Genomic DNA, 21114 nt, shown 5'->3' on the forward strand with positions numbered 1-21114 from the left:
AACTACATTATTGGCTTTTCTCTGGTGCTAGTACAGGAGAGTACATGTCCCAAAAATGTTGTGTGTTCCACTTGAATATGAGGAAAAATTCTTTACAGTGAGGGTGGTTGTGGAATCTCCTTCAATAGATATTCAAGAACTATCCTGTGCAATGTGCTCTAGGATGACCCTGCTTGACCAGGGAGGCTGCATCAGACACTGTTGAATTTCACCCATTCTGTGAAAATCAGAGGACTATGAAAATCACCACCTGCCGTGCTGCATACAGAATGACACAGACTTTATTTGGACTCCCAGATGTTCCATTACCCTACTTAAGAAATTCTCTACGTCCTTCTTCTCTTAGGACGTGTTTGTCCTGCAATAAAAATTCAGGAAAAGCACACACCAAAACATGTATTACATTTCGTGTTGTTTAAAGAAAAGCAACATAGATTTTTAATTTAAAGAAACTGCCAGGCTATTTACTCTTCCAAAACTGTAGATCAGAGAAGCAATGCTTGTCATAAGGTGGCAGATTTCTCCAGAAACAAATGGCCTATAATCAATGTGAGAAGAAATACGAGTGTAATGAAGCTCTGGGAGGTACCTCTAACTGGGATTCTGAGCAGAACTGTCCAAGTCTTGCTGAGGAAAGAGGAAAAATGAAGCAGTTCCTTTGAAGTCTTCCTGATTTTTCTAATCTAGGGAAAGTTCACTGCAGGCATTTCCAGCGGTTTTAGCAACATTGGAAACCTTAATGAAAACAAGATTGTTGCAGGGGCAGTTGGTTTTAGTAATGTGTCAATTACATTTGCTCAGGCCAATGGTATTAAAGACTGGCAGCCATACAAGTACTGGCAATGACAGACAGCAGCTGGGATGGTGCAAACTTAGGAAGCCTCTGAAAGCAGCAGAGACCAAGTGTCTTCTGTTGCACCCATAAGTTCAGTCTTTTACAGTAGTGATTACTGTTTTTAGACATGCATGGGAAGCTGCTGTATTATTTTCTTGAGAAACTGGCACATATTCTATCATTCTTCGTGCTTAGTGACATTAGAGCATCTGAGGAATGAACTGGAAAAGATCAGAGTTTTAGAGTCTGTTCTGCATATAGAAAGCATCTAGAGGTAAAACCCTAACCCAATAGTGCTGTGGTAATTGTAGCATCTGCTGTATCAAATTAAAAAATGCAGCGACTGGTTTTCCTGAAAAAGAAAAATGATACTCCATCTCCTCTTTGAAAGAGTCAAAAGGCTTTTTTTAATGCTGTTTTTAATGTGGAGCAAGAGATACTAAAAATAATTCATCAGCTTTATTTAAATTATGCAGTGTAATACATAAAACATGCAGATTACAACATCAAGCAATATAGCTGGAACAAACTAAAACTGCTTGTGCATATGCATTATAATTCCTTCTTTAATTACTGGTCCCTAACCTCTTTCAGTGAGTGCAGAATGTACATGTGGAATTAAGCATAGATACCTAATAGTGCCTGCTCACTATTCATTGCCAACTCATTGCTTCTCTCTACTTACATTAATTTCCTTTAAGAGCTCTCCTATGAGCTGCATGGTTGCTTTTGCTTCTGAGGCACTAAGATTTAAGAAAAAAATATTAATTGGTGTCAAATAGGACTTGATTTCTTGACATTGCTCATTATGAAACATGTAGAATGTATATCTTAATATCTGTTGACTTAATTTGCACTAGCAGGCTAAATGAAACCCCAGCATCTTAAGATTGCCATTGTGAAAACACATCCCTCAACCTCTTCACAAAAAAATCAGATTAAAGCTATGTGTTACATGGCATCACACAGAGATTTTTGAGAAAGAAAACTTGGTGTCTTATAATTTTTTCAGAATTCTGTAAAGAACAGTCAGCAACCTCAGACATGATCCTGTTCCCTGCCTTCTAATTTTTCTAGAAATTTCCAGGGATTACATATAAAATGCCTCATTTTACTACACAGCTCTGCTCCAAAGTAGAAAAATCTATTCTGTGTAATACAAAAAAAGGCACGGCCTGGTACACATGAAGGCTAGGCAAGAAATTTGTCGTTAACTTTAGGTTATAATGCACGAAAGGGATGAACTTGTACACACATCATCTATTATGTGCTGGATTATGTGCAGTATGACTGCACACAATGTAAATAATTTTCTGTATAATGCACAAAAGGGATGAACTTGTACACACAACATCTATTATGTGCTGGATTATGTGCAGTATGACTGCACACAATGTAAATAATTTTCTGTTTCCATAGCACTCCCAGGGCCTGCAGTCTGTGCAGCACAGCGGTTGCCATGAGTTTTTCATATCCAGGCCTTTTAGCACTCAGAATGCATACACATATCCAAACACCTCAGGCAAGCGAAAGTCAACCCTCGTTAGAAAATGCAGGTTGTAAGGAAGCCTCTCCCTTAACCTCCAGCTCAACAGCAAGGCCAGCTGCGTAGTCAGTCCAGGTTGCTCAGGACTGCATCTGCTTGGGAGTGGAAATCCCTGAGGAACCCACTCCCATGGCCCAGCTGTCCGTAGCACGAGTAACTTTTTCCTTACACCCTTCCTGACGCTCTCATTTCACCTCACTCCCGTTGTCCCTCAGCAGGACACTGAAGCCCCTGGCTGCCTCTTCTCGACCAGGTCCCCACAAGTGCTGATGCTATCCGCAGGCCGGGCCAGTTCCGACCCTCCATCTCCCCGCACGGGAGGGTCGCTCCGGCCCCGCCACCGCGGGGATCCCGCGGGCTCTCGGTGGCGTGTCCGTTTCACCCACGAGCGGGGGCCCGGCTGGAGGCGGCACCTGCCAAGGGCTGCGGAGAGCCGGGAGGGGTCACCGCCTCCGCTCCGCGCCCGCGCAGCCCGCGGTGCCGCAGGAGCTCATTCCACTTGGAGACACCGCGGGACAGCGGCACCGCATCGCGCGCACGGCCGGCGTCCTGCCCGGACTCGCCCGGGGCCATGGCCCGCCAGTGGCGCTGCCGGACCGTGTCTCTCCGGTGCGATGCCCACGCTGCGACGACGCTCCCGAAGCCGGTCCCGGCCCCAAGCTAGAACCGCACCGCCGACGGGCAGCGGCTGCTGGAAATGGCCCAGGAAGAGCGGGCGGGGGCGAAGCGCTGCCCGCGGAGATGGACGACTGCGCCAGCCAATGGCGACGCGGAGAGTATGGGGGGCGTGGTCAGTGCCGCCAGACCGGGAAGGGACTGGGGCGGGGCGCGGGGGCGGGCGGGGTGCGGATTGGCCGGGAGGCGGGGCCGGCGGGGTTTTCTCCCGGGCTGGGCTGACGGCCGCGGCCGGGAACTTCGGGAGCGTGCGGGCGCCAGCGGCTGTTCGAGCAGCAGGTACCAGCGGGAGTGGTCCCGAGGGAGCGCGACTTACGCTGGCAGTGGAGAGTGGGGGAGCGCGGGGAGGAGGGGGTCGGGCAACCGTAGCGCTGCGGGCGCTGCGCTGGCGGTGCGCTGGGGGCCGCTTTGCCGCGTATCCGTCGCCGTTTTCACTAGTCCGCTCCGCTTGGCGCGGGATGCGGAGGCTGCGGGCGGGGCCGGCCCGGCTGATCGGGTAGAGCTGCCCCCTCCCTTCTTCCTTCCCTCCTTCTGTGCCGGCCCCGAGCGGCGGCGGGGCGGCCGGATGGGGGCTGTCAGCGCCGCGTCCGGCAGGGGGCGGCAGCGGCCCCGAGGACGCGCGTCCGGGGGCGGCGGGGGCGAGCGGCTCCGAGCCGCAGCCCCTCCGCCCCGGGCGGCAGCGGAGCGGCTGGCGGGGCTGGCTCCTCCTTCCCTCCTTTTCCCGCAGCCTTGGGCACTGGTCCCGGCGACGCGAGCCGTGCGGGGCCGCTCCTCGCCGCTCGGTTCCAAGCCTCCCTGGCGGGGCTGCCGGCGCGGACAGTGCCGCGGCCGCCGCCTCCGGCCGCAGCTCGGGGCACCCCGGCCGGCGCTGTGCGGGCTCCCGCGGTCGCTGCCGTGACCGCATCCACCGCGCTCTTGGCTCGCCCGCCTCTGCTCTGGGGCCAGAAGAAAAGGGGTGTTTTTTCCCGGAAAAATCTCTCCCGATGGCTGTTGGTGCCTTTCCCGCACCCGTCGCGTGAATGCTGCTTGAAGAGAAGCGGTTGGTTTCCTAATTTCCTTCCTCCCGGAGCACCACTCCTCCTGATAACTTCATCTGTTTGCATCTTGGGCTGTTCCTTTCTTTCGTCTCTAAGTTAGCAACTGCAGAAAAATGAGCTAAATAGGCCCCCGCACTGAGGCTGTTTGCCAAGAATCAGATAGGGGGTGAAATCGAGGAAGACTTCACATCACTAATTTCCCTCCTCTTCAGAATTAGGGTAAAAATAATACATAGTTTGTGTCTACTGTTTTAAAATAAGGCCCCCTTTCAAGATGTGAGGACCTAGCCTCTGAGCATTATGCATGGAGATACTTAAAAAAAAATTGTTATTTATAAATTTAGGTCTAAAGTTCTTTTCCTATTATTGTTCTTTTGTAAGGCTTTGATTACAGTACTCTGAAATATGAATACACTCAAAAGAGCTATTAAGACTGTGGTAACATTTTTTTAGCGTGCAGCGTTCTTCCTTAGGTAAAGATCCCACTGAGTTGAACTTAATCCCTTTTCATGGTAATAGTGTTGTCCCCACATGTGTGTGGCTAGAAGGATTGCTGATTGACATGAAGGGAGTTGCTTTGAGGGTTTGTCAGCTTAATGATTATGATTTCCACCTTCCAAAAAAAAATCACTGCCAGAGAGAAAGTAATAGCCAGCTCAAGTAAACTTAAGGTGCTTTGATACCAGTAATAACTGGCAAGCAGTTGATTTGGTGTTTATTTTACTTCTTGTAAAGCTCTCCAAGCCCAGTTTTTATTTAAAGTTATATATTCTATATTTGCTTTAAAGCACATGTATTAATTTTCTTAGCTTTATAGCCTTCTTTTCTGTCTGCTGTCATGGGTGCTTCCAGAGCACTAGTGAAATACAACAAGCATGGTTCTCCAGAACTTAGCCTTCAGCAAATTCTCATCAACTTGTGTGTATCCAGTCCTACAGAGGCTGAAATGAGAAAATGCTTCTTTGAGAGACTATCTGAAAGAAAAGCTGTGTCCTTTAGCATCATGTTTTGAACAGCAGAAAAACGGAGTCCCTAAGCTACAGCGCCAACCAGTTACAGAACAGAAGCAGTTTGGTGGTGCCCTGGGTTACGCAGCAGTGGCCCTGGAAGGCCATTCAGCAGAACCACTCTGCTTCAGCTGCTGCTCTCCTCCCTTCCAAGTTTCCATTTCTGCTGGCCATGCTGCTTTCTGTCTGCTGTTGACCTCTTGGTGGGAAGTTGAGCTGCTTTCTTTTGCCTAAATTGCAACATCCTGCTGAGTTTCATTACCTTTGGGCTTAGAAAATGACCTTCCCTTCAGTGTTTTCTGAAGTTATTGATCTCAAAAATTTCCATCAACAGTTTGTACCTGTGGCAGATGAGCTTGCATTGTAAAATATAATTTAAATGGCCTAGACAAGGCTTTCAAAAATGTGTATTCTCTCTGCACATTTGTTGATAGTGGAGAAGAGGGGGAGTTCAAACTTTTTAACATCCAGGGCTGTGTGGAATAAACTTCCAGGCTTCATTTATGTGGAAATAGACCCTTTGTTCCACTTCTACTTGGATAATTTTCCAGTAACTGCAGTCAATTCGTAAATTTTTTTTAGATTCAAGGGCCAACACAGGTAACATTCTGAAGCTAGTTTGGTTTCCTGATGTCTTACTGGGGATTCAGTGGCAGCACTGAAGAGCTCTCACTTAGAGAAGGTAACCTGAAGAATAACTATATTGCTTCTAGTCGCCAATATGATCTAAATCAGTTTGTGAGTATGGATATAGGCAGAACATTCATTTTTCATGGGACCAGGTCCCAAGACGTGCCTTTAAAGATGAAGAATGTGGGTCATAGGTGGAGAATGGAAAAGTGTTCTGGGAAGTACAGACATGTCAAGAAGGCATTGTGGGCTGTGATAAATAATTTGGACATATGTTCAATAATTTGGACATATGTTCTCTTTAAGCTGATGTTGAAAAAAATCAAACTAAGTTTATATGACAAAGTAAGTTTATATGACAAAGTAAAAAAAATCTGTAGTTGGTGTTTGTGGGGTTCATTTTTGAACTGGCATTTCCTTTTGGCATTAATCTGGGAAATGTGTTTTAGTACTAAAGATTGATTTATTTTAGGATTAAAAAGGCAGGGAGCAAAAGAACATGATGGTGGGTATACCTGTTACATGGATGACAGCTATGAAAGCATTCACTGGTAGAAAAAGGATGTGAATGGTTTACATTTTTAATGGTTGTGTCTGTAATGTATAGCTCTATTCTAATTTTTGAAAGAGGAAGTTTTCTTCATTTTAGTTTACTGTAAATTTCAGTAGGTTAAAAGTCATTTTACTGAAGATTGTAGTGTGTAACATATTAGCCACTAGATATTTCTAAAGCAAGGTTGAATGCTGTCCTGGGGAGGATGTACTAAGTCAAACTAGTTTCATTCTGGAACTGGTCTTAAGTAGGGTGGAGTGAGAAAAGGGAGGGTGGGCTGTGTTTCTCATTGCAAGCAAAATTAACCCAAGAAAAGCAGAGTTGGAAAACTGTTCATTGTGTACTCACACAATGGGTGGACACAAGGAGGAGGAGGGGAGCAAGAAAAGGGGATGTGGAAGCATCTGATTTTTGTAGTCTTGACTAGACAAGATGTCAAACTGCATTGTAAGGGGTTATTTCTGGCCTTCTATTTTGGAAGCAGACTACTTTAAACTTTAAGGGTGTTAGACTTTAAAATAAACTGCCACACTTCTATTTTGTTAAGAGAGGAAAATCAAAGTGCAAGTTAAATGATTGGGTGTGGGGCTTCTTTCTCTTCCTCTTTGTCAGGGTGTTCACATTTTCAAAATATTTATAATTTCAGCACTGTTCAATTTCGCTTATCTGGTTTTCTAATTTATTTGGTGGGTTAATTTTTTGATGTAATGTGGCTCTGAATTATTCCCTTACAGGCAAGCAAGATATTGTGCTGCTATCCAGTTGTCATAGTTGATTTCACTCTGCAAATCTTCAAGATTCCTACTGGAGTGAAAGGTAATTTGTGATTTATTTTTTTTGGATCAGAAGATTCATTGTATGAATTTACTAAATAGGCAACATATTGTGCTCTGTTTCAACTTCTCATTTACTTTAGTTATTGATGTGATAAATTTATATGGCTTGAGTTGTCAGTTTTGTGATATTATATAGAAAAGAACATCTAGATGATACAGTAAATATTTTGACTTCTGCTTAGGAACTTTGTGATGTGCACTCTTCTGTGAAGGTAATTTTACTGGTAACTTATTTCCTCCATAGACTTCACCTTGTGAGAACTTTGTAGAGATTTACAGATGAAGTGAAGGCCATATCAACAGAATATTGGTTAATTGCTGTTGGATAATCCGAAAACATTTGTTTGGCTAGTGAAATGAGGAAATGATGTTCAATGTATAGTATGAGATTGTAGACTTGTGTGTACTGCAGGTGGGAGAGCTCAGCAAGAATGCAGGTTTATTTATTTTAATAGACTTGGGGGAAAGGTTTTTTTGCTGTAGTGTCTGATGTCTTAGAGGTACTACACAAACACTGCGTTACAACAACTCTGAGTTGGTGTTGTAAAAGAGAATGTCAGATGCCAACCCTTTGCTGTGCACATCACAGCTGCCTTTGATGGCATAATGTTTCGTGACTGCAGTAAAGTATGGGATGCTTTCAAGGCCTGACTTCAGTGAAGTTGGCCTCTTTTGTAAAAACAGATTGTCTCTCGATTCTCAGATGCAGGTAGTAGTATTTTGCTTATGTGTTTCTTTGATTGGATTTTTTTTCTAAAGGAGATAAGGTACTACTGTTCATCTCTTTAGTGCTTTTATTAATAGTAGCATAGCTCATCAGAGAGTTCTTGTAAAGAATTGCAGGAAGAGCCTCTCTTTTAAAACTGCTGACTTGTCAGTGTCTAGAGGGTTAACTGGGTGTTTTACTTGATATTGTATCTACCATGGGGCTCATATTTGTCTGTATCTTGGTTTTCCCTCCCTGTATTCTTTCTGAGGCATGTGATAAAGCCTGTCTTTTAGCTTACCTTACTCTTACTAAGTCATGCAGCCTGTGTGCTCTGTAAGGTCACTGTTAGAAGAACTTGCCATTGAGTAGTAAAATAGGGTTAGCTAAGGACATTTTAAAGAGAACCGTGGATTGCCATGGTCCTCTAGGCTTGAATCTTCCCTTTTGCTTCTAACATTGTCTGTGTGGTTTTCTGTTTGCTAAGCAGTAGCTCTGGAAAACTGTTTCATAAGAAAAGATGCTCACTAACCAGAAAATAAAAATAGAGTTAAAAAAAACCAACCCACAGACTCTGAAAGATCAGTTTCATCTTAAATTGCTTGCACTGATGACAAAGCAGAGTTTAACCAAATATTTATTGTTGAAATTACTCTCTAATTAGTAGTGTTGTACAGCTAAATGTAACACCACATTTTACTGTAATTTGCTGCTATCCCCTTACTGTGGGTAGAGAAGTATAGACTATAACTGTGGTATTCTTTATAGTGGCCTGGATAAGAATTTGACTACAACATTTTAAGAACACAGAATGTTATTAGGAGTATGAAGAGCTTCAGTATGTATTTAAAATGCATGATGTGCTTTTACCGCAATGGAAAATTAGAACAGCTTTTTCTAATTTGAAATACTCAGTTATCCTCTATATGGGATTTAAAATATATATTCTTAATTCAAGTTTTTGAATTCATATTAGGCAGACCTTTGAATTCTAACTGATTCAGCATGTATCCTCCTACTTCTGAAAATCAAACCAAAATGAATATCTGGTGATAAAAATGTGCTTGGGTTTCACATTCGTTGAAACATTTATTGCTTCCAGTTACTCACTTATATTCTGACATATTTTAATTGACGAATCCCTGCTTTCATATGTCCTGCAAGCTTCTTTGAACGTTTCAGTTTTGGGTCTGAAACTTTCAATTTCCAAACACAGTATTTTGTACTTTGTAGGTATTATTTGTAAACAATCGATTTGCTGTTTCCTTAGTTGAAAGAAACTGGTTTATCCCATTTGGCTTCTCCTTTTTAAGTTGTACTTAAAAGCTGTGTTTAAATAATACTATAACTGCTGCTGTTTTATCATCAAGCAATTAAAGAAGTATGCCCTCTATATCATTGATCTTCTCTTAGAAGACTGAATCTTTTTTCCTTGTATGACTTTTTTGGTACTTTTCTGGTAGGGTATTTCATTATTTGACCACGAGTCTGAATTAAACCCAGTGTCTGGGAGGGAACAAGGTGGAGGGACGGTGAACAGAGTGGGGAACCTGCAACTAGAACCAAAGAATGCTGTAGCATTAGATTAATTTTTAAGTCTGTGTTTTGTCTTATGGCTGCCTTGTCTCCTCTGTAGACAGCATTTGTCAAAGATTATCCTAATTAGAGGTTAGAGGCAGCTTGAAACAAAGCTGGGATTGCTACATACCAGTGTTACTGTTCCTTCTTTACAAACCCCAATTGTGATTTTAGTATTAAACCTGTTTTGGACCTCTAATTATCTCATTACTTAAGCTGTTGTATTTGGCCTCACTTTCCCAGTGTGCTTTCTTGACTCTGTGTGTGCTTGAGAATATATTACAGGGAGCAATTAATGCTTAATGAAATTTGTGCAGTTACAGATTTTTTCATTCCCCACCCTTCCCTGCTACCCTTGTATTTGCTTATACCAAAACCATTGTATTTCCAAGCACGTTGAATTTTTTTTCATTCTGAAAGGTAAGTTTCTGAAGGCTGAAATTTCATAGTTTCCAGATTTTTTACTGTGTTGAATTGGTGAAACATGCAGCATATTAGAATATTATAGGTTTTTGTCACTTCTGGATTTAGTCCCGGTGACATTTCAGAAAGTAAGGATGCTATTTAAGTGTCATGGCATAAATGCAGAATAATGACTTAGTGTTGAGGCTGAATGGTTGAGGGTTTTTGGAGGAAAAGTTTACACTGTCACCAGCACATTGTTCTTGTACTGTAGAAGAAATTAAACTATGTAAAAGTGAAGTTAGGAATACTGCAACCCTGTGTTGTAGGTGAGAAGATTCTTGGAGGAAAGGTGCCTTTTCCATAGACATGCTCTGTAAAATGAGCTCTGTTGTGAGAGTTCTATGTTTAAAAACTTAATCCAAAGCAAAAATAAAATTATGCTACAGAACACAGTAATAAATGACAGTGTTCTGACTTGGAGAGAGTGACGGGGTCATGTGGTCAATCTAGTTTTTAAAAACACACACACTAACATTGCTGCCCCCTTCATATTCCCTCATATGCCTGCTGGTTTTAGCAAATTTAGTAAAAGGTACATGACCATACATTCTACTTTCATCCTTAGACCATTACAAGGTCAGCAACCCAAACAGAATATTTGCAGTCTTAACTAAAGACCAGGTATTTATTGTGAGACTGTTACCACTGAAGGAGGAGTTTGTTCCATATCAGGGCTAAAATTGTACAATGACTAGAAGCTGCTGTAGTTCTTGTTTCTCATGTATTCTGGACTTCTGTTCTTTTTGTTTCAAAAAGCATAATGAAGCTCTATAAAAACACCCACACATTAGCTGCAGTATATTTTGCCTGAGCTGATTTGTATGAAAAAATCTAAGAAATCCAACTCTGTATCTTGAGGAATCATGAGATTTTATATACTGGGCTATAAATTAAGAGTTTTATTTACTGCTTGCAATTGGATTTTTAAAGGCTAGCATGAGAAAGGCAAAATATGTTCCCAGTATATTGGGAGCAAGTTTGCTTCAACCATTTTTTCACCTTGATAAAAGTGCAGCTTCTTTGCATTTTTCAGATCTTCTGCTCAGTTTCCCTGGTTTTTGATTCTAAAAAAACCCACATTTTCTTTAATTGTATTCCAAGGCAACACCTAGTATGAAACTGGTTGGCTTACAGTACAATTACTCAGTGGTGGTACATTGTGCCTTGGATAAAGGGCAAGACATGTGCTATGCATAGCATGTTAACACTTTGGAATGGGACCAGATGAAAACAGTTTTTATTGGGTGAACTGTTAGTCACTGACATGAGCCCTGATCTTTCTGTCTTGAAACATCTTGTCTCCATAAACTGTTGAATGATGTGGGAAGATTAATTTGCCTGGTGGAGTCACTTGCAAAAAAAGAGAGGCAAAAAGGCTGGAGTGTTGTGGGCCACATGTTAAGTCTATCGAAGTCACAATCAGCCTGCTTCATTCTTTTACTGCTGAGTGACCTTTGCTTGCTCATAAAAAATACTAATTTAGAAAAAAGTCTGTGGATCCTTCCTGTTCAGGAGCTCACAAGGATCTTTTTCACAATGATCTTTTCTGTTTTACTCATATTTAAAACAAGTCAGATTTTCTTTAATGATTTTGGTTAGATGTTTTAAAACTTGAAGTAGTTGCGCTACAGCGATTTTTCTGCAAGGGTTATTTTTAAAATTCTGAGAGGGTTTTCATGTTGAATTATTCCCAAGGTTAACAGCAGTACATGACTCTTGCTAGAAGGCTCAGTATGTAAGCAGTTAAAGTAACAGCTCAAGACAAAACAAATGATTTTATGTTCTGTGACTATTTTTAGATTTTTGGTTATATCAAGAAGGTGAAAGCATAAGTGCTTATTTTGGGAAAAATGTGGTTTTTCTCTGCTAGTTCATTTTGGGTGTTTGGTAATTTTTTTTTTTTTTTTTTACCAGCCTGTCTAATGCTTTGTTTCAGGTAACTCAGGCAATATGTTTGTGTGTGTGCCCTGGTGAACTGCTCATGAAGGTAGCAACCTAAATTAAAGGAAAATAAAGTTAATATTATCAGAGATCTTATTTATTGTAACATTATTAATTGATTAATTAAAATTAATTAAAAGTGGTTTCTGCAGCTTGTCAAATCTTGCTTGTTCCTTCATCATACTCCAGTTTTTCAGTAAAAAATGGAATAAAGATGATCCCTCTGTTTTTGAGAAACAAAGTTGGTTTGTGTGGTTTTTTTATATGGGTATGGAATTTTTGATTTCTTTCAGAGAAGAGCAGCTTCTGCTGACTGGTTTCAGGTTATGCCTCCCACCAGTTTGTTGTAACCAGTCACTTAGCTCCAGTTATCGGCAATATATGTGATTGTGGGCAGATTCTGGTATAGCAGTGAGGCATCCTAAAGAAGGTCTAGGAAGGAAATTCCCCAATTTAGTGGTCCCATTAGAAAACTCCAAACCATGTGCTGCTCACTTACTTCCCTGCCCGCCCCCTTCTCCCCTTTGGTTGGATAGAGAGGAGAATTGGAAGCACAAAAGTTAGAGATTGTGGGTTGAAATAAGAGCAATTTGCTGGAAATAGCAATGAAATAAGAAAAGGAGCAGTAAGAGGAAGAATATTAATAACAGTGTACGAGGGAGGTGAACGAGTCACATGTGAGTGCTCCCAGTGCAGGGCCTGGTGAACGCCTGACTGCACTATCACACTACACGATGCAGAAGGGACTCCTTCCCCTGTGGCCAGAAAATGATGTGAGGTGATATAGAATAATCTTTGACTCCTGGCCTTAGCCAGGCCCCCTCTTGGATACTGTAAAAATTAACCCTGTCCTTGCTTAAGCCAGGACATTATCCTCCCCATAGTCTATACCATTCATGTCATGCACAAATCCTACACCTACTAGCTATATATGTACGTATATATGCACACATAAGCGAAGGTATAATTTCAGTAGTCAATACCTCTCCCTCCAAGGTGTCCATTGAGTTAATTTGGCCCATGACTTTGGGCTCTGTCATCCTAGATGTCTTCCTGGGCAGGAGTGCTGCCAGGTGGTTGGGAGCTAAATCAGGAGCCTCATGTATCTGGAGCAGACCATATTCATTGCCTGTGGTAGTTATGGCATACAGTGGCAGTGCCATTCAGCAGCCAGTATTATAAAAGTCAGAATTACAGACTGTTCTCACCCAAAAATAGAATCCCTTTGAGGTATGCATTGTGTTTCCCCATCCCTGTGCATTACCCAGCAACTACTTGAGCAAAAACAGTCACACAGATGGGTTTGCCTTTGCTTTAGGCAGGACCTATCCAAACTGATATTCCTCAAATGCACCGCGGAGACTTCATCCCCTTCTATGGTAGGTGGGGGTTTTGATTGGGCAGGACCAGCTTGATTGCTGGAGCCTCTGGAGTTAACTAAACCAAGCAGCCTTTGCTAGTGTAGATTCCAGTGTTGGAAGGCCCCATCATCCACTGCTTTCAATGTGCTTTCTAACAGTCAATTGTTCTGTTCAGTTTCCCCAGAGGCTGGCACATGATTGGGAATAGGGTGCATCACTCAGTCCTGTGCTCCCTGGCCAGGTGTCTGTGAGACCAGCTCTGAAATGAGTCCTGTTGTCCGACTTATATTGCTCAGGGGTGCCATGGTGCCACAGGGTGAGGCCCAAGATGGTGTTCTGGGCAGTAGCATCAGGCACAGGGTATGTATCCAACCTTCCAGGGCTTGTTTCCACCATTGTAAGCATGTAGCACTTGCCTTGGTGTGTCTGCAGCAGTGTGATGTAGTCCATATGCAGGGCCTCCCCATATTTGTGTTTCAGCCACAGTCCACCACACCATAGAGGCCTCACCTGCTTGGCCTGCTTGATTGCAGCCCATGTTTCACAGTTATGGATAACTTGGGACATAGTGTCCATGGTTAAGTCCACTCCTCAGTCACAAACCCGTCTGTGTGTTGCGTTGCTTCCCTGGTGGGCCCACTGAGCCAGAAATTACTCACCTTTATGTTGCCAGTCCATACCCACCTAAAGCACTTTAATCTTGGCAGCTTCATCTACCTGTCTGCTGTTGTAGTGTTCTTTGGTAGCCCAGCTCTTGGGTACGTGTGAATCTACAGGACATAGTTTTATGGCCAGCTTCTTCACCTAGGCACTGATGTCTTGCCATGTTCCAGCAGCCCGGGTGGGTTTCCCTCTGTGCTGCCAGCTGACCTTTTTCCATCATTTGCTGCCATCTGTGAGTCAGTGTGGAGGTAGAGCACTGGCCAGTTCTCTTTCAGCAATATCTAAAGCCTGCTGGTTGGCTTTCAGCTCTGCTCTCTGGCTTGATCCGCCTTGTCTCTCAATAGCTTCTACAGCTTGTTGTGTAGGATTTCATATGGCAGCTTTCTATCTTCAGTGTGTGGCAGGAACTGTCAATAAAGAGTGTATTGCTTTTCATTTTCTGGTGGCTGGTTGTATGATAGGGCCTCTTCAACATGGAGTACCTTCTCCTTTGATTATGGTAGTTGAAATTTTTACCTTCTTGCCAGTTCTTGCTGACTTCCAAGATCCCCTGGGTGATTGGGGTTTCCTATTTGAGCTTGCTGTGTGATCAGCACAAGCTACCTCGTCCATGTAGTGTCAGTGATGTGATGTGGGGCTGGGACTTTCCCTTTGAACATCCAGCCCAGTATTGGCAGTTGGGGTGCCAGGAGAAGCTGTGCTTCATGCCAGTCACTTCTGAGACAGCTTGAGCTCCTTCATAAGCTGCTGGTATCTCAGCTGGGGTGTAACATGCTGGGGATCCCTCGCCTCCCTGACTGCAGAAATCACAGGCTTATCTTTGAGTCTCCCTGGGTGCTTTTTGCCAGACACTTAAGGAAGGACCTTCCTGGCTGCAGTCAAAAGTACATTTTTCACATCTTGTCCTTTCCTGGCTACTGCATGAACAATCTCCTGTTTAATTTGTTCAAAAGCTTGTTGTTGGACAGGACCCCACTTGAAATAATTCTTTTTCTGAGTCACTTAGTTGAGAGGATTTACAATCTGACTATAATCTGGAATACGCATCCTCCAAAACCCACAGTGCCTAGGAAACCTTGTGTTTCCTTCTTGCTTCTTGGTGGGGACATGGCTACTATTTTGTTGACCACATCCACTGGAATCTGACAATGTCCATCTTGCTGTTTTACTCTTAAAAAATACTTTCTCGGATGCTTCAGGTATAATACTATTTTAGGTAAAGTATTAGTTCAAATACCTAACTAGTACTTGAAAAGCTGTGTGGAAATTCTCTTAGTGAGTTTTTTGGGTGTTGCAAAGGCTCAAGTAACTCTCTTTCGTGACAGAACAGTTAGCTTGATTTTAATCCAGAAACAAAGTTTGAAAGTTTTGCAGTGTATGTGTCTTTAATAAAGCTAAAGAGAAACAAAAAGCATAGAATAGTAAATTTGTCATTTGTCAAAGCAAAGCTTCATGAATTTCAAATATTCTTATTAGAACAGCAAGATTCTGCTATAATGAGAATTCCACCTGTACCATTTTCCTAGTTGCTTGCTATTACTAGGGTATTAGCACTTTTTTATACAAGACAATTCTGCCATTAGATTTTTTGCAAGCCTAAAGTTACAATTATTTCCATTTTTTTCCAAAGTCAAATTACAGATTTTTTTCTTTAACACATATTTGCAGAGCATTCTTAGCCTGAAATCATATGTAAATTTTGATAGCATAGAGGGAAAATGTACCACTGTGTAGGAGTGAATTGGAATTGGGGATACTTGGGATGTTTCTGACTATGATTCATTATTTCTTTGTCTGGTTTGGAGAGCTTTGAGTGTGGTTTTTGTACCTTTGATCATGTCTATCTTATATGTGCAAACATTTGAACAGCAAATTCGGTCACTATCTAGATAGTAATTCTTTTTTCTTCAATACTAATTATGAGCTAATTGAAGTAGTGATGTCAGTAGGCAGCTCTGTGTCCATGGATCATACTTTTGAACTATTTGCTCCTATTGTGGGACCTTTAAAAAGAAGAATGCACCTCAGAGGCTGAGTATCTCTAGTCTGTATGGAGGTTGTGTTAAGCAACAGAAGTTGGGTTTTTATTTTCAGCAGTAGATGTACTGTTGCATGGTTTTTTCCCCTCTCCTCCAGTTTATGCTCTAAAGGTCCGGTTCGTGGTATTTTCTCCCCTTCATCCTTTCAGCTCCAAACAAGCCCTTTGTAACCTCTTCTCCCCACTTGATTTTCTTCTGTTCTTTTTTTGTTTCCCCTTGACTTAAAGTAAACACTGCTGTTGTTTACAAAGTTCTGTGCTGCTGAAGAATTGAAGATGGCTTTCACTCTGCTAGTCATCACTGAAGAAACATTTGTAGTGAGTTGAGAGTGGTCTGATGGTTACATGCTGTGAAGTTATGCAAAACTTTTTGTCTCTGATGTGAGCAGTAAAATGTTACTTGATCCACAGCTGTATTTTTAAAATGCAACACTATTTTAGTATGGAAGGCTTCTTGTTGCTTTATGTGAAAGTGATCACATTCAGCGCTCTAGCTGGAGTTGAAGCAGTCACCTCAGAATACTGTCATTAAAAATAGGCAACATAACTATTGCTACAATGAGATAATCTAATACAGGCCTTACATCAACATGAGTGTAACATAAAGACTCTTATGTAGAATCAAGCTAAGTTTAATATGCTCCCATATTCAGCCAGCTCTTCTGACCTTTTCTTCTGAAAACAGCTGTTGCTTCTTTCACCCCCCTAGACTAAAGGAGATGCCTGGTAGGCTATTAAGGTGTATCTTACTTTGCATGAAAAACCTCTCAGTTTTCTGACCTGTCTTTGTACTTGAAAAGCACTGCCATAGGCTACACTTACTTATCAATAGTACACATCATTTCACATGACAGAACTGTCTTTGCTGGTACCCTGAAGGCTGGTAATTCTGCAAAGGGCTTGAATAGTCTGCAAGAGTTTTACCAGAAATTCAGTGCTTTTCAGCCAAGAGAGTGTACTACTGTATTCAGTTTTGAAATTTTTTTCCATTGATTTGTTTGTAGTTACTGTTTGGAATTATTTTTACACTTTGTTGTATTGCTGCTCTTCTTCAAAACACACTTGCCAATTTTAGCATGGAAGTTTTGAAGAACTGAAAAGAAAGATCAAACTCTCCAAACTCTTAGCTTGCTGTTACCCAGAGAGAAGTGGTAACAAAGGAAAAGTCACTGCGTGTAGAGTGCATAGTTACAGGGATCCTGGGCTTTGACTTCTACTAACTTTCCATTTCTGATTGCTGAAGGGAGCTTAACTTTTGTTGTGAGAACTAGGAGAAAAGGAGGAATCTAAAGTAGCCTTTTTTTTTTCCCTTGGGTCACTTACATTTTTTCTTCTGCAGCCTTTTGTACCCTGGTAGGATAAGCTGTACTATTTTGCCTAATGGGTTAATGCCTGTAGTCTTTTTCTCTCAGAGCTGGTGGTGCTTTGTGGTTGTTTTTCCAGCTTCCTAGTGCAAGTGGTGATACTTAAAGGTCTGACTCCGAGCTAGTTACTGAATAGCATAAAGTAGAGAAAGTGAGAAGTAATCGGACTTGAAGTCTGAAGTAAAGCAGCATTGCTGCAGGTTTGTGCTTGCAAGATGTTTGAGGCAGCCTAGCAATGTGTGATCAGTAAAATATTGATTTGTTTCCTGTAAATGGTTTTTATTTCCTCTCAATATTGGGACATTTTGATTTAAACATTTACCTTGGTCTGTGAAGCTAAAATATTTCTAAAACATCTTCACTGATTGTTCATGTTGACTTAATACTCCTGTTTTCTTATACAGTATTTAATTAGAGGAATTAATCTCTTCTGATTATGACACTGTCATTGCCTACAGTAATACCATATTTTTTAACTGACCTCTCAGTTAAATAACTTCTCACATCGTAATGGTTAGTTATAGTGATTTTCTAGAATCATTACTAGCAGTTCACACAAGGGAGCATGCTGAAATAAAGCAGTAGATAACCATCTGGAAAATAACTTTTTGAGAGAAATGTAATGTGATGAAAATTATGATTCCTACATCTGCATTAAGAGATTTCTGAATGTTTTATAATTATTTTCTTTTTGGTGGTCTTGTGACTTTATTATCTATGTTTGCTCTGTAGCTTACATAAGCTCAGGAGACCAGAGTGTCGTTAAGTGAGGAATCTCCTGACCTTTCAGAAGAGTTTGAGATGCCATTGAGAGTTCTAAATCAGATCTGGTAAATTCTTGTAGTGAGATGTCACAGACCCCTGATTTATTTCCTCTTCCCCATAGAGTCTAAAAAATATTGTGACTTGATTTTTATTTTTATTTTCTACCATGTTAAGAAAATTAAGCAGCTTAAGTTCTACAAAGCCAGCAAGTGAACTTGTCTGACGTATTTTGTGTTAGATACTTCTAACATAGCCTACTGAACTTGGTATGATCTTCAAAAGAATATATATGGAATTTGGCATAGCCAGTTCCCCGGGTGACACCATAGTGCTTTATATATTGTTTATATCTGAAGGTGTTTCTGTCTAAGCCATCATTGCATTTTGAAAGTGTCCCTTAGTACACAGATTGGAAGTAGAGGGACTACCCAGCTGTTAGTAAAGGTTATCATTTAATTAAGGACATAATACTTCTGTTCCCATGCACAACTGATGTGTTCTTTGCTTCCAGGCTTAAGAGGTGACTATGCCCAGTAAACTGCCACAAATCCTCTGTGACAGGACTACAGAAATGATGTTATGAGTTATTTGTAATCTGAGGAATTGTTGCAGCCCAAATTTCAGGGTGACTCTCTTAAGTTTTGTGTTAGGGTACATTCATAACCAGTGTAAGCAGACTCAGTTTGAATACTTGCAAAACCAGCATGAATATTTGACCAAAATTGTCAAACTAGCAATTCAGGAGACAGAGTTGTGTTTTTTCAATCTACATCATCCTCTTTGCATTATTAGTTCATACACCTGCAGCAGGCACAGCTTTGCAGCTCTATCTCTGCTTTTATGGTCAGCTAACTATTGACATGTTTGGGTTGGAGATTCTTTGGGTTAAAAGCACAAATTAGTTTACTTTCTGAACATGTAATGGTGGTGGATAGGGAGGAGATGGAAGAAACCCAGAACGCAAACTCATAAGTTCTGCAAGATGAATAAACTGGATTTAGAGATCCCATCTATCTAATATCCACTGAAATTGTCTTACTTTGCTAGATTTTATTCTCCTAGCTTATTTCAAAAGATTTTTAATAATGATAATACTGTGGTAAAAGCAAGAGACGGGCAGTAGAATTTTTAGATAATAACAACTTTTTCATGTATTTGAAATATTATTCCACTCATGTTCTTTCTCATTTTTCCTCTTTTCATGCTCTTATGCTCCACTATACAATATTCAGTAATAGTTAGAAGTAGTAATATGGGAATAATGGCTTTAAATTTAAAGAGGATAGGCATAGCTTAGATGTTAGGAAGAAGTTTTTACTGTGAGTATGATGGGGCACTGGAACTGGTGGCTGTTGTCCAAGGATTTTATGCATGTCCCATCCCTAGAAGTGTTCAGGGCCAGGTTTGATGGGGCCCTGAATGACCTGGTCTAGTGGGAGGTATCCTCGCCCATGGCAGGGGTTTGAAACTACCTTTTAGGTCCCTTCCAACCCAAATAATTCTGTGAATACTGGAATACTAGCCTCTCAAAGCTAGTGATAACAAATATGTTGTTGACCTTCTTGTAATCCTCCTCAGCATTCATTTCAGGTTTACCTGAAAGCATCTTATCTTCCAATATTTGAAACTGAGTTGCAGTGGAAGAACTTATGAGGCATGATCTTCCATGACTTTTTCATGCTCTCCTTTATAACAAAATATCAGCTTTTTTCCCCTGCCACTTATAAGTGTTTGTTCTGTCAGTACCTCTTTTCTTTGTTTTCTTATATTATTCCCTGAGTATACTTGATGCTGAAACATCCAAATTATCACTAGGTATGTATTTATTTTGTATGGCTGGTAGGTTCTGACAGTAAAGCTAGTAAGGCCAATAAAATAAGTTTACTTATGGGTTTATACTAGACACTCTTCACTAATTGGGATTTCTTTCCTTCCAAACTGGCTTTACATGTCCTGTATAAATTAAGTATTATTGAGACCTCTGGACCATTGCTAAATTTAGTTCAAATTGACCATTGAACTTAAACATTACTAAAGAAGAATGACAAACAGATGAACAGGCAGTATGATTGCATATTGCTTATTTCTGTAGGAAACCAGGCCAACAACTGTAATGTTTCAAACAGCATTCTTGCTGGAGTTCAATATAATCTTTTCCAACCTGTTCCTAACACATGGTGATGGTTGATATTTCTTGTTCTCAGTTTGATTAGGTTAATAGCTGGTTTTCTGATATCTTTGGCCCTTTTGCCTGTTTTTTTACTTTTAAGAGTGCTTAATACTTCTGGTAAAAGTGAGTGTTTGTAGACTGCCTTTTGCTGTCAGGCAAAGTTTTGCTGCTATATAAGCTCTGTTGTTCATTGGATCATATAATTGTTCGGGTTGGAAAAGACCTTTCAGATTATTAAATCCAACTGTTAGGTTAACACTGCCAAATCCACCACTGAACCATGTCCCCAAGCACCACATCTCCAAGTCTTTTAAATACTTCCAGAGATGGTGACAACCACGTCCCTGGGCAGCCTGTTTCAGTGCCTGGCCATCCTTTCAGCGAAGAGATTATCCTTTCTATCCAATCTAAACCTCCCCTGGTGGAACCTATTTTCTTTGTTGTTACTTAAAGATGAGGCAAACACTCATCTTGCTTGCAACCGCTGTTCCAAAAACCACATCAACTGTTTTCCTATATCCTCTCTAAGATTTTATGTTCACACTGCTGAATATAATTTAGCAACTGAAGTCTCTGACAGCTTGTTATGAGTGAAAGGTCTTATTTCCTCTTTTTTTGCAAATAGGAAAAGATGCTAACTAGCAGAAGGATGTTGCAAGTTAGGGAAAATACAGTTGTGATTGTTACCTTAGCAACACTTAAGTAATTTGTTGGGTATCTTTCAGTACTTGGAAACTCAACTCAGACCTAAATGACAACTGTTTCTTCTTTGAAATCCTTATTATGAAAGTAAGAGTTTTCTTAAGTGTATTAAGATTATTTTTGACACAGTGTTTTAATGCTGTATCAGTATTATCAGTATCTCCTTCACATTGTTTTTGCAACAGATCTATTGAATGTATTGTTAGCTACCTCTAGGTTTTCCTTAATGAGGAGTCTTTCGA

General features: G+C 41.1%; 1 protein-coding gene across 17 annotated transcripts in view; it reads left to right on the forward strand.

Moving 5' to 3' along the window:
• The first annotated feature begins 3223 nt into the window (after nt 1-3223).
• The window catches only part of EPB41L2 (erythrocyte membrane protein band 4.1 like 2), a 109327-nt gene continuing 91436 nt past the window's right edge, over nt 3224-21114 (forward strand). For 16 of the 17 annotated variants that reach the window (XM_059842108.1, XM_059842088.1, XM_059842101.1 and 13 more), the window contains exons 1-2: nt 3224-3335; nt 7018-7099. The gene's annotated coding sequence lies outside the window, so the exon portion shown is untranslated. Of the gene's footprint in view, nt 3336-3963; nt 4096-7017; nt 7100-21114 lie in introns of those variants that run through there. The other variant, XM_059842089.1, reaches the window with a different exon arrangement.

The sequence above is a fragment of the Haemorhous mexicanus genome, chromosome 3, assembly GCF_027477595.1.
Source record: "Haemorhous mexicanus isolate bHaeMex1 chromosome 3, bHaeMex1.pri, whole genome shotgun sequence".
Taxonomy (NCBI): Eukaryota; Metazoa; Chordata; class Aves; order Passeriformes; family Fringillidae; genus Haemorhous; species Haemorhous mexicanus.